The 12,020-nt window shown below is 44.8% G+C and overlaps 1 pseudogene across 1 annotated transcript; it reads left to right on the top strand.

Moving 5' to 3' along the window:
• The first annotated feature begins 1,325 nt into the window (after window positions 1-1,325).
• LOC308244605 (large ribosomal subunit protein uL22-like) lies at window positions 1,326-1,866 on the top strand (annotated as a pseudogene). The gene has a single exon. The product of its transcript is annotated as a large ribosomal subunit protein uL22-like (transcript).
• The last annotated feature ends 10,154 nt before the right edge of the window (window positions 1,867-12,020 follow it).

The raw sequence follows: 12,020 nt of genomic DNA, 5'->3' as shown, positions 1-12,020 counted from the left end.
GTAAAAGCAGAAATAAAAATTGAGCTGTCTTCTATTAAGACATTAAAAAGATTTGTAAAAATATAAAACAATGGTTCTCAGTCAGCATGATGTTGTCCTCATCCACCCCAAGGTGATGATAGGGAACGTTTTGGTTGTCATAACCGGAAGGAGGGAGTGCTCCCAACATCTTGTGGGTAGAACTCAGAGATGCTTCAAATACCCTGCAGCGCACAGGACAGCCCACAACAAAGAATTACCTGATCCAAGATTTCAGTAGTGCCAAGGATGGGAAACCCTGATATCAAATAATGCCACTCTCACTAAGATTTTTTAGTTTCAAAAATATTGGTATTAGCATGTAATGGGCTTGTTATTGTTATTTTAAGTGTCTGAATATTTTTTTATTTCATAGTTTTAATTTATAATTTAGTAACTATCAATAGAGTAATCCACATGAACAAAGGCTCTTTGTTGTCCACAATGATTTCTAAGATTATAAAGGGCTTCTGAGAACAAAAAGATAAAAAACTCCTGATATAGACAATAGGATATATGATTGCAAAACTAAATTTGTTGAGCAGTCCTACACATTAGCCACACTAAAGAAAAGGTCATGGCAGGTATGCTCAAGGATACGTAGTTTCTTCTCAAGAAAGGAAGGTATCTAAAGGAGGCAGAGTAAAGAGATCAGTGTGTGGTGTCAACAATGCCAATTTAAGCTTCTTATGTGTCAAGGTTTCTGATCACTGCTAGGAATGCAACCGTGACTGAAATGCAGTCATTATTCCCCAAAAGCTTGCTTTCTAAAAGGGAAGAAAGATATAACTGAAATTTTAATTTAAATATGGGTAGGGAGAAAAATATGTGCATGGGGTGTATGAGGTCAGTGGAGATGAGCCTTAGGTTAGGGTGGTGGGATTCGGGAGGAGGTCAAGACAGGGAGAGCTCCCTGGAGGAAGTGACCTCTGAGTTGTCTTGAAGAATGAGTAGAAATTTGGTTACTGAGAGTGGAGGGACACTGCAGAGAATGTGGTGTTCCAGGTAGTGGGAACCGCATAAGCAAAGGCTCAGAGTTATGATATAGCATGATAGATTAGGAGAAGATGTGAAAGGGGATAGAGAAAATGAAAAATATATTAGATAAAAGCATCAAAAAATAAATTTAATGCCCCCAGTAAAATTAAGATGTTTTAAAAGAAAAAAATAACAGGTCTGATAACATCATGTTATCTATATTTTTAGAAGACTGGTTCCTAATTTAGGTATACTATACAAAGTACCTGTTTGGGAAACAAGAACAAGACTTTGCACTCTCTTCCTGAAAGCAGCCAGAACCTCTGAAAATGGTTCCCTATTCACTTGACCCAGAAAACACCACAAAATCATGCAAATCAAGAGGTTCAAATCTTCATGTTCACTTTAAGAACACCCATGAAACTGCCCAGGCCATCAGGGGTATGTGTATCTAAAAAGCCACCGGGTATCTGAAGGATGTCACTTTACAGCAGCAATGTGTGCCATTCTGTTGTTACAATGGTGGGGGCGGTAGGTGTGCCCAGGCCAAACAGGGGGGCCGGGCCCAGGGTCAGTGGCCCAAAAGAGTGCTGAATTTTTGCTGGACATGCTTAACAATGCAGAGAGTGATGCTGAACTTAAGAGCAGAGTCTCTGGTCATTGAGCTCCTCCAGGTGAACAAAGCTCCCAAGATGCGCACAGAACTTACAGCTTGTGGGTGGGTTAACCCACATGAGCTCTGCCTGCCACGCTGAGAGGATCCTTCCTGAGAAAGAGCAGGTGGTTCCAAAACCAGAAGAGGAGGTTGCACAGAAGAAAAAGGTATCCCAGAAGAAACCGACGAAACAAAAACGTATGGCCTGTGAATAAATTCAAAATAAAATCCTATCTAATAAAGAGGGAATATGCTAATTGACCCTCACACCATCGTAAAGATGGTGGCGCCCACAGCCAATAAGGAGGGAATATGCTAATTGACTGTCCCACCCTCAAAGATGGCAGTGCCCGCAGCCAATAAGGAGGGAATATACTCATTGACTGCCCCGCCCTCAAAGATGGTGGTGCCCACAGCCAATAAGGAGGGAATATGCTAATTGACTGCCCCGCCCTCAAGATGGCGATGCCCACATCCACAAAATGGTGGCACCCAGTCCCCTCAGCCCCTCTGGGGCGGCAGGCACACGCCTGCCTCCAGAGCCCCCCAGTCCCCCCAGCTTCCCAGCCACCCAGGGCCGGCCCAAGGTGCAGGCAAGCCTCGGATGGTGGCTGCCCAGCTGCCCAGGGCTGCCCGAGGCTCAGGTAACAGGGCCAGCTGAGGCTTGCGCTGCCAGCAGTGGCAGCAGCAGAAGTGTGATGGGGCATCGCCTTCCCCTAATTGCCGGGTCACCTCCTGCCCCTGAGGCCTCCCAGACTGTGAGAGGGGGCAGGCCAGGCTGAGGGACCCCCCCGCTCCAGTGTATGAATTTTCATGCACTGGGCCTCTAGTCTATATTAATAAAAGAGTAATATGCTAATTAGACTGGACATCTTCTAGATAACCTTCTGGACAAAGCCATGGTGGCAGGAGCTGAGGCAGAGGCAGTTAGGGGCGATCAGGCTGGCAAGGGGGGAGTAGTTAGGGGGCAATCAGGCCAGCAGGGGAGGGTGGTTAGGGGCAATCAGGCCTGCAGGCAGAGGGGTTAGGGGTGATCAGGTAGGCAGGCAGAGGCAGTTAGGGGTGATCAGGCAGGCAAGCAGGTGAGCAGTTAGGAGCCAGTGGTCCCAGATTGTGAGAGGGATGTCTGACTGCCAGTTTAGGCCCAATCCCTGTGGGATCGTGCCTAAACCAGCAGTCGGACATCACCCAAGGGGTCCAGGATTGGAGAGGGTGCAGGCAGGACTGAGGAACCCCCCCCCCCCCCAGTGCACAATTTTCGTGTGCCGGGCCTCTAGTAAATAATAATAAAGTAAAATAAAAAGAAGAAGAAGAACACTTTGCTCCTTTATCCTGATGCAACATGAAATGCTGCAGCCCCTTCTCCCTTTTGGCTCTCCTCTATCTGTACACTATTTCTATCACTGGCTCACAAGGGCTTCCCAAAATGTTCATGTGGGTCAATAGATCCTGCTAGGAAAGGATGAGAAAAGCCCACACCCTCATGGTTCATTAGCATGAACACCCCAGCCCAGGAATTCACTCCACATTTTTCATAAAGGATTTATATGATTAGTTCATGCAAAGACATGTGATATTGTTTTTCCCCGACCAAAGAAGTTGGTCAAGGTGGTTGAATGCTTATTTCAGAGCAGTATATCAACACCATTCTGGAAAATGGGGTGGCCCTGCTAAGGGAAGAGAAAGGAATCTTTTTAACAGTGATCATGGCCTGACTATTCCACTTACAACTTTCATCAAAGGTTGGATTGATCCAAAGGACACGCTGGCATTTGCCCAGGGTCCCAGGGGAGAGCCTGCCCTTTCCAACAGCAGCCTGTTTGACACACATCTGGTACTCTGCTTCCAATAGAAAACAGATTGATACCATTGGCATTAAAGAGGGCTAGCCAAGACCCAGGCCTCGGGCCTTGACTCCCAGAACCCCTCAGAGGGCCTGTGCAAGCTGGTGTCAGAGTGGCCCATGGAGGACAACCCAGGATGGGCATTTTCCCTAACAGTGGGTGACCTTTTCCCAGGCTGTGCATGGCAGTCAGGAGAGGGAGCTAAGACAATGAAGGGTGGTCTGGCTCGGGTTCATCTGAGTTTGGAGGTGATTCTATAAGCAGGAGAAAGAACCATCAAACAGAGGCGGGAAGCCCAGAGGCAGGCTAAGAGTCTCTAAACAGATTGGGGCAAATGGCAAAGGCGTGAGGATACTGGCAGTGAGCAGTGAGCAAGAGAGTTAGCAGGTCAGTTCTTAAAAGCTACGTGGCTTAGGGGGAGGCAACCTAACTGAAAGGATCTCAGCCTTAAGAGACCCTGGCTGACATCCCATTTGCCAGTAGTCTAGTGTTGGAGAGTTATTCCTGGACATTGTGAATGCCTACAGGCTCCGACTAGGAGACCAGTGGGTGTGCCTAAGGAGGTGAGCATGGGCAGTGTGCTCTGTGTCCACAGAAGGGCCTTGGCCTTTCCTGCCTCCTGGTCCAGGATGCAGCCTGGAGTGAAGGCTTATCAATCAAGTCTCTCCAGTGGAATCATATGCCCGCCGCCCCCCCCATTAGTGTTACTCCACATTGCAAACCAGTAGGTTCCTGCTTCACCGACAGGTGTGCAGCTTGAACACATCTTCGAGGGCATGCATGCATATTGCGGACATGGCTAAAGGGAGATAGGAGGCTGGAGGGCATTTCATTTGGAGAAGGTGCCAATGTCAGACGTTAAGCCAAAAGAACTTATATGCATCTATGCTTTGCCCATGGACACAGACAATAATGGTGTGGGGCAGGAGCCAGGTAGAGGGGGTGCAAGGAGGGAGAAAAGGGAGGACAGCTCAACAATAAAGCTTTATTTTAAAGGAATAGTGTGCACCAGTGGCCACCAAGCATGTCAAACTCAAGGCCAGTGGGCCGCATGCCTTGTTATGTGAGTTTGACATTCTTGGTCCACCTTTCCTCTTCCATGCCTGTTAAACCCATCAGGCAAGCAAGCTGAACCGATTCACACTGCCCTGATAACCCCCAAGTAACCCTGAGAAGTGTTTCTTCATACAGGCTATCAGAATTCAGTAGCAGAAACCCCATAGCTTCAATAATGATAACAATTATTATGAAAACAATAGCTAATAATGCCCAGCACTGTTCTAAGCTCTTCACAAACATTAACTCCTTTAACTGCTGTAATTGATAGGACTCTTTATTAACAACGTAAACCAACAAAGTGACTTTACCTGCATTTGTTGACTAGTAATAGAAAGGTTACGGCATCTGCTCAGTACTACTCCTACTCTGAGCAGGCCCCACCCTGACCAAGCAGGAGGCTGCCGGAAGGGTCCCTCCCCGGACCTCTTCCAGGGCACCAGGAGGGGAGCATGTCCCTCTTTTGACGCTTGTTTTGTTTCAGCAGTGATGACAATGAGACAATGTGCTTGAAGCTCTGGATGTATCATTTACGCTCCTGATATGATTAAAAGCAGGAGTGGGAGGTCCGCCAATATGTAGGCTCTGTCAACTCCTAATGTTACATAACCCTGTTATGCTTCACTCACAATTCCCCCCTCACAATAATCCTTCATTTCTGTGGCACACAGATCTCCCTTCACCAAGGTGCTTTGAGGACCATGTGCTTCATTCACCTACATGCTTTTCCTTCCAGTGCTGCAGCTTGTGGGCGGGCCCCCGTGGGGTCACCGCGTGGAGCACCTGCCAGCTTACCTTTTGTCCACATGTTGGTCCCCTTGGCTCTTGCCATTGGAGGGAGCCAAACCTGCCACTGAGCTGCCTGGATCTTCTCTTTGTTTTGCTCTCTTGTCTTATGAGTTGTAGGCAGCCTACAGTTTCTCTTACGTGTACTAGGCTTGCTCCTGTAATGGAAACTGTGCTCATGGCATAACCTTGATGCTTTTCCTTCCCTGTCACATCGATTTGACCTATAAATTTCCCCTCTGGCCAAGCCTTCTCTCATTTACTGATCACAAAGAAATGTCTAGAGGGAACTGAGAACATGATTAGGAAATCAGGTTTTACAAAAAAAAAAAAAAAACTAAAACTAAAAGTGGGTGACTTTAGAGGAAAGCTTCTTGCCTCCCTAGGATTTTGCCCTAGTTAGGCTCACTCCAGAGTGGCCAGAGACTGGTCCCAAGACGGTTATCTGGACCAGGTACTTCTCCTTGTCCCCCAGCCACTCAGAGGTCCACAGGCCAAAATAGTGCAAAAAGCAAGATGACAGAGCCAGAACGAAAAAAATACTGGGATGGTGATCACCTGGTTTAGAAGCATGAGGTCCAGGAAGGCATTTCATACAGGACAGGAGTGTTCACCAGCATCTAGTACTTTCCTTGCTCCAGAATGGCTGAAAGGGCTCCATGGCACATCTGATAAGAAAGGAAATTAACCCAAATCCTTGTCTGGCTTCTAGGTTAAGAAGGAATAGGACAGATGAACTTGCTACTGGTCACTTCCACAGATGTATGAAAGTGCATGAAGACTTTTAGACCACCCTGTACATATTACATTGAAAATATAACGGGAGATGTGATAAGATGAATGGGATTGAATTGGTTTCAAAGACATGATGTTTAAACTTAAATCTGACCAAAGGAATTCACTCATAAGAAAATTAGGGGATGTGCAATGTGGCAAAGGGAGCTAATGCAAGCCTCTATGTTAGGAACAAACTGGGAGACGGGAAAAAGGGTCACTGTCTGGAACATACTGTGTGATGGGAGAGGTGGCAGGGACTGGGTTACAGGCCAGGGAAGTGGTTCTGTATTTTATTACAAATCTGAAGGACAGTTCTTGGAAAGCTTTTACCAGGAGGGTTATGTGGTCAGTTTACATTTAGAAAGATAACTCCACATGGTCAAGGGACAAAAAGCAGAACTCCAGGCAAGAAATAAGGTGGCTTTGACCAGGGTGGAAGTAGTGGAGAGAGACAGGGAGAGAGACAGAGGGAGAGAGAGAGAGAAAGAGAGAGAGAGAGAGAGAGAGAGAGAGAGAGAGAGAGAGAGAGAGAGAGAGAGAACCATACTAATTTGGGAAATATTTTAGTGGCAGTCTCAACAAGACTTCACGGGAAACTGCATGTGAGTCAGGAGGAGAGAAAGGAGTCAAGGATGAGCACTAGGGTTTTGGCTTAAGCAACAGGCAGATGGTGAGACCATTTAGTTAGATGGAGAAGAGAGATAAAGCAGGCCTGGGAGTTGACATCAAGAATTCTGATCTGGACATGTTGAATGTGAGAAGTAATAGTTTATAAAAAGTAAGCTATCCTAGGGCCTGTAACACGTCCCTGGAGCTGTGATTTTTTTCCCCTGGTGTTTTAAGCTCTACTGAGAGGACTATCTGCAGAGCCCACGGGGTTATATGTCATCCTCAAGGTCAGCAAAAATGGCTTTGTCTTGGTCCACTCATTCATTCATTTGTCCCAGAAGGAAGGTGTGCATTTCCCTCGATCTGTATAATAAACCAACATCTAGAGACCTTTAGAAGAAGAATTGGTCATTTTTCTATTTGAATATTATCTTTCTTAGTATAAATAGGCATTAAAAAGTACAAAGAAGGCCAGAGCAGGACTTCTTGACCCCTCAGTAAAAGATGCATCCAAGGGACAAACCCAGCCTGAACAGGCTCACACCCACTCTGGGCCCTGCCTTGGGATCCCTTGCAGCCTAGATGGGAATTTCCTTACACACACACCCTGTCCCCAGGAAACCAGGCAGTCAACACCAAGAGGGACCAAGCTGTTCACATGGGAGGGGAGGTGGGGACCGGTGGGGGATTGGAGGGGCTCAGAAGCCCAAGCCATAGCTGCCACCAGCTCCCCATCTCTCTACCTTCCTGCACAGCATTCTGGAAGGTAGGCTCTGAAAATTCATTTTCCTCTATGTCTTTGGTTTTTTATTTTCTCATGTTTAATTTTGTATTTCTGCTTTCTCTGTTTAACAGAAAGAAATAATAGCCACTGTATAATTAGCTCTTCGGTTATTTTATCAAGTCTTCAGACTTTCCAAGTTCTAAAACATTTTGTTTCAATATTATTTCCATTGCTCTGCATTCTTTGGGTTTCTTTTTTTTTTTTTTCCATATCAAACTTTATTAGCTACAGGTTTAGTTTTCCAATTCATTTACACACTTTAATTTTTAGTTAAGTAGTAAATGCTACGAATTTTCCTCTTTGAATAACATTAGCTCTAATCTACAGATTTCGATGTAAGTGGTTTTCTTAATCCCCACCTGAGGATATGTTTTTATTGATTTTAGAGAGAGAAAGGAAAGAAGAGATAGAAACATTGATATGAAAGAAACATCAATCCGTTGCCTCCCATACATGCCCCAACCAGGGGTCAAACCCACAACCTAGGTATGTGCCCTGACAGGGAATTGAACTGGCAGCCTTTTGGTGTAATGGAAGACATTCCTACCAACTGAACTACCCCAGCCAGGGCAATAGTATTTTTATTTTTGTATTTTCTAAATAATTGTAAGATTTCGGTTTTTGTGATTTCAAAGTTTCTTTTTAAAGTTTTGTCATGTTCTATATTTACTGAAGTGTGATAACAGAAAATGCTCTTTATAAGAAAATTAATCTTATTTCTCAAACAATTTTGAGGTCATCTACATAGTTCAAAGGGTGAGGACTGATTCATGGTCATGTAATGTTTTTTGTTCTTTTTTTTTTATTTCAGAGAGGAAGGGAGAGAGAGATAGAAACATCAATGATGAGAGAATCATTGATTGGCTACCTGCTGCATGCCTCCTACTGGGGATCGAGCCCACAACCCGGGCATGTGCTGTTGGCCTTCAGTCCAAAGGCCAATGCTCTATCCACTGAGCCAAACCGGCTAGGACCATGGTCATCTAATCTTGAACATCTGTTAACTATTTTCAAGTGCACTATGCAGTTATTTGACACCCACGGGAGTTTTAAACTCTCCAAGTGAAAGCATCTGCTGCGCCAGCAGAACCTTACGTGTGAATCTTGAGGGACAGCCGACAATGGCTTTTTCCCTCCTTCACGCATTCATTCCAGAGACATGTGTGAAGAACTGAGTGCCCACCCTGTGCCAGGCCCTTCACCAGGCCTGGGGACACACAGGTGACGAGGTCCAATGCTCATGGATGGACATGTGATTGCCACATAGGCAGTGAAAGCAAAGTCTTTCCAGGAAGAGTGGGCAGCAAATCCATAGGATGGAGTGGTTAGTTCCTCGAGGGCCACCAAAGAAGTTCAAGTAGAGGGAAGAGGAGCCCTGGGCAGGGTTGAGGGTTGACCTTCATTGTTTCTGTTCTCACCAGGCATGTTCTGCCCTGCTTACCAGGTGCAGGTTTGGTTTGGGCAGAACGTTGCTGCGTGAATTCCACAGCTGTGGTGGTCCACTGGCCCTGGTAGCCACTGGGTGCTCTGTGGAGGAACTTTGTCCTGCAGTGAATCTGCACTGTGGGTGAACTCCAGGGATACTGCAGAGTCTCGTGGAAGAAGTACCTGAGGAGTAAGTAGATCAGGTCTCACTCTCTGGATAGCAGTGACAGATGGGGGAGTGTGACGTGATACTTCACGTGTTTCTTAATGTCAGGCAGAACTTTTCAGCCGGCGAGAGAGCTATCTCCTGTACAGAGAGATGAGGAACGAATTATTAGCGGTTGAACACTAGTTCTAGTAAAACATAAATCTTTCATCCAGTTTTACCCTGCGATGAAAAATGACGACAGCCCAGAATTACCCAAGGCCCTGGATATGCCCAACCCATGATTTGGTCCACCGAACTCTTCGTAGCAAACCAACTGGCAGAAGAACATCAATGCTCAGATCAAGAAGAGCAGATGTCTGATACTTTTTAGGAAATTCAAGTTCAGAAAGAAGAAACCAAATTCATCAGAATGATAGTGGGAAAGGGCATGCAATAAGAATAGAGCCACAGTTGTTTAATAATTATTCACCTTACTGACTATAGGTAAGAAGTTTTCTTGCAGACCCTAGGAAACTGGAAGATGTGTGGCAAGAAGAATGCCAGATGGGTCCATTGCTCAGAAAAGAAATACATTTTAAAAGCAGACCAAGGACAGGACGTGCTTTGCCTTGGTTGCTATGCCTGGACCCTGACCCCACTCCGGAGGTTTGCCTCAGGAATGCTGCCCATTTTCTGAGCCCTGGGATGGGCTGAGCTGTTTGTAACATCATAGGAGATTAGCTGCCTTTTTATTGGACTTCGAGCTCCTGAAGGCCACACTGCAGAACTGCAGACCCTCCCCTCCCCTTTTCCCTGTTACACTCACAGCTGCAAGCAGCTTCCTCCCTCACCCGTATATAATCAGCCAGCAGGCCAGGGGTCAGAGCAGAATTTCCAGGGTAACCAACCACTCTCCCCATACTGCCAGCATTATTGGAATAAGTGCTCATATGTGATTCAACCCTGTCTCTGCTTAATTTGGTTCAAGTAGTGACAGGCGGCCTCAGACCCGTTTAGTGTCCAGTATCAATTCCACTAGTCCCTAAAAGAATACAGTATTTATGAGTAGTTCAGCAATGAGGGACATTTGAAATAGCAAAAACCATGCTCCTCCATTAGTGTTTCTATGGCCCACAGTGACACAAAGGTGGGTTACTCGTTGGTTTTAAAAATTCATGTTAGATGTTAGATCCTGACATTTCCCCCAAACGCTTCTTCCCGTAACTGTGACCTGGCTTCTGAAGGAGATGCAGGGAGGACATCACAACCAGAAGATTGCTGCCCCGTGACCTGCCCCATATCTTTACCCTTCTTTGCTTGGCCTCTCTATTAGAAAAATACTGATACACACCCTAAATATGATTGCCTCTTCATTAATTAAATTTGACATTGGCTAATAAGATAATACAAGTTTTAAGTGAAAATATTATATCACCTATATATTGCATTGTGTGCTCATCACCCAAAGTCTAGTCACTCTCCATCACATTGATCTGACCCCTTTACCCTCTTTAATGTCTCCCCACACCCTTTCCCCTCTGGTAACCACCAAACTGTTGTCTGTGTCAATGAGTTATTTGTTTTGTTCATTTGTTGCTTTCTGTTTTATATCCACATATCTCTTTATGAATTAAGTACTTCTGTACTAATATATTTATTATCAAGTGAACACAAAATATGTTTTAGAGGATGCCATGAAAATAAAAAAATATTCCTAATATATTTGAATGCAGTTATTAATTATGCAGAGCTTCTTGCTCTCATTAAAATATTATCCATAACTATATTTTTAGTGAAAACAATGTGGTAGAGTTTTGTATCATTTTTAACTTTAGTGTGATGCTTTGAAATACCTCAATTCAAATACCTCAAATATTTAATTTTTGGTAGATCAACTAAAAAGTTCAGTTTGTTTCCCTGCTTGCTTTTAATGATCATTAGAGCTGGGAGTAACTCGCAAGGGTACAATGGGCACAGCACACAAAGTGCATTGTTAACAAGAGGAAGTCCATACTTTTAAAGCTTAGAGAATTCAGGGATTTTAAGTCAACTTCTTATCTGGTGCAATTAGATCGTCTATTGTTTTTATCTCCTGGTGATAGTGATGGAGAGATTGTTCCCAGCACAGGAGAAGGGTCAATTCTGCTGTTTTTCTTGCTGTTTTCTTGTCCTTGCAAAATTACTATTATGTTTAATCCGTGAATTTCTTTGCAGGAATCTTGAAGTCACTCATCTGTTTTATGAAGGTTAATTTGGTTCAAACTAGATAATACATTTTAATGAGGCATGGGTTCATTGCAAAACACTGCAGTCTGCTAAGGCTCAGAAATCAGTAAGGAGGCCACTGCCAGCATCTTCCAATAATGAACCTCCCCCTTCCCTCATACCACATAGGGATGGTGAGTGCCTGACATAGGGCACCGATCACTATTCAGATAGATTTTTTTAAAAGATAACTATCATAGAAGGCCTAATATCATCATCTGACACCTCAGTGGTTTGTGTGATATGTAGAGACCAACCTTCTGTTTTCCAGATGCAGAAAGATGAGGTGCAGAGAAATGATGGTTTGCTCCAGGTCACACAATTAAGCATTGCAGTCAGGATAAGAGCCTGCTGGAGCAAATGCCCAGTGCGCTGCACACCACCATGATGCCTAACACTCTGCCACAGCCACCCTCTCCATTTCTGGCCCTGTTTGAGACCCCTAATTCCCACCAAAAACAATGAATGCTCCAAAATTAAGGCAACCATTTCACTTAGAGCAAATGGGTGGATGAGTTTGTCTAGGAGCAAAGATGATGTAGAAGGCACAATTTGGGGGTACTATATCAGATTATTAGGTCCATGAGTCACTCGTCTTTGTTTCTCATGAGAATCACTGTCAGATGGTAACCACCGTTGTAATCAGAAATTATAATGTATTGAATTAGTGTCTAT

Source organism: Plecotus auritus, assembly GCF_963455305.1.
Source record: "Plecotus auritus genome assembly, chromosome: 3".
NCBI classification, from domain to species: Eukaryota; Metazoa; Chordata; class Mammalia; order Chiroptera; family Vespertilionidae; genus Plecotus; species Plecotus auritus.
This window is presented reverse-complemented; position numbering and strand designations above follow the sequence as displayed.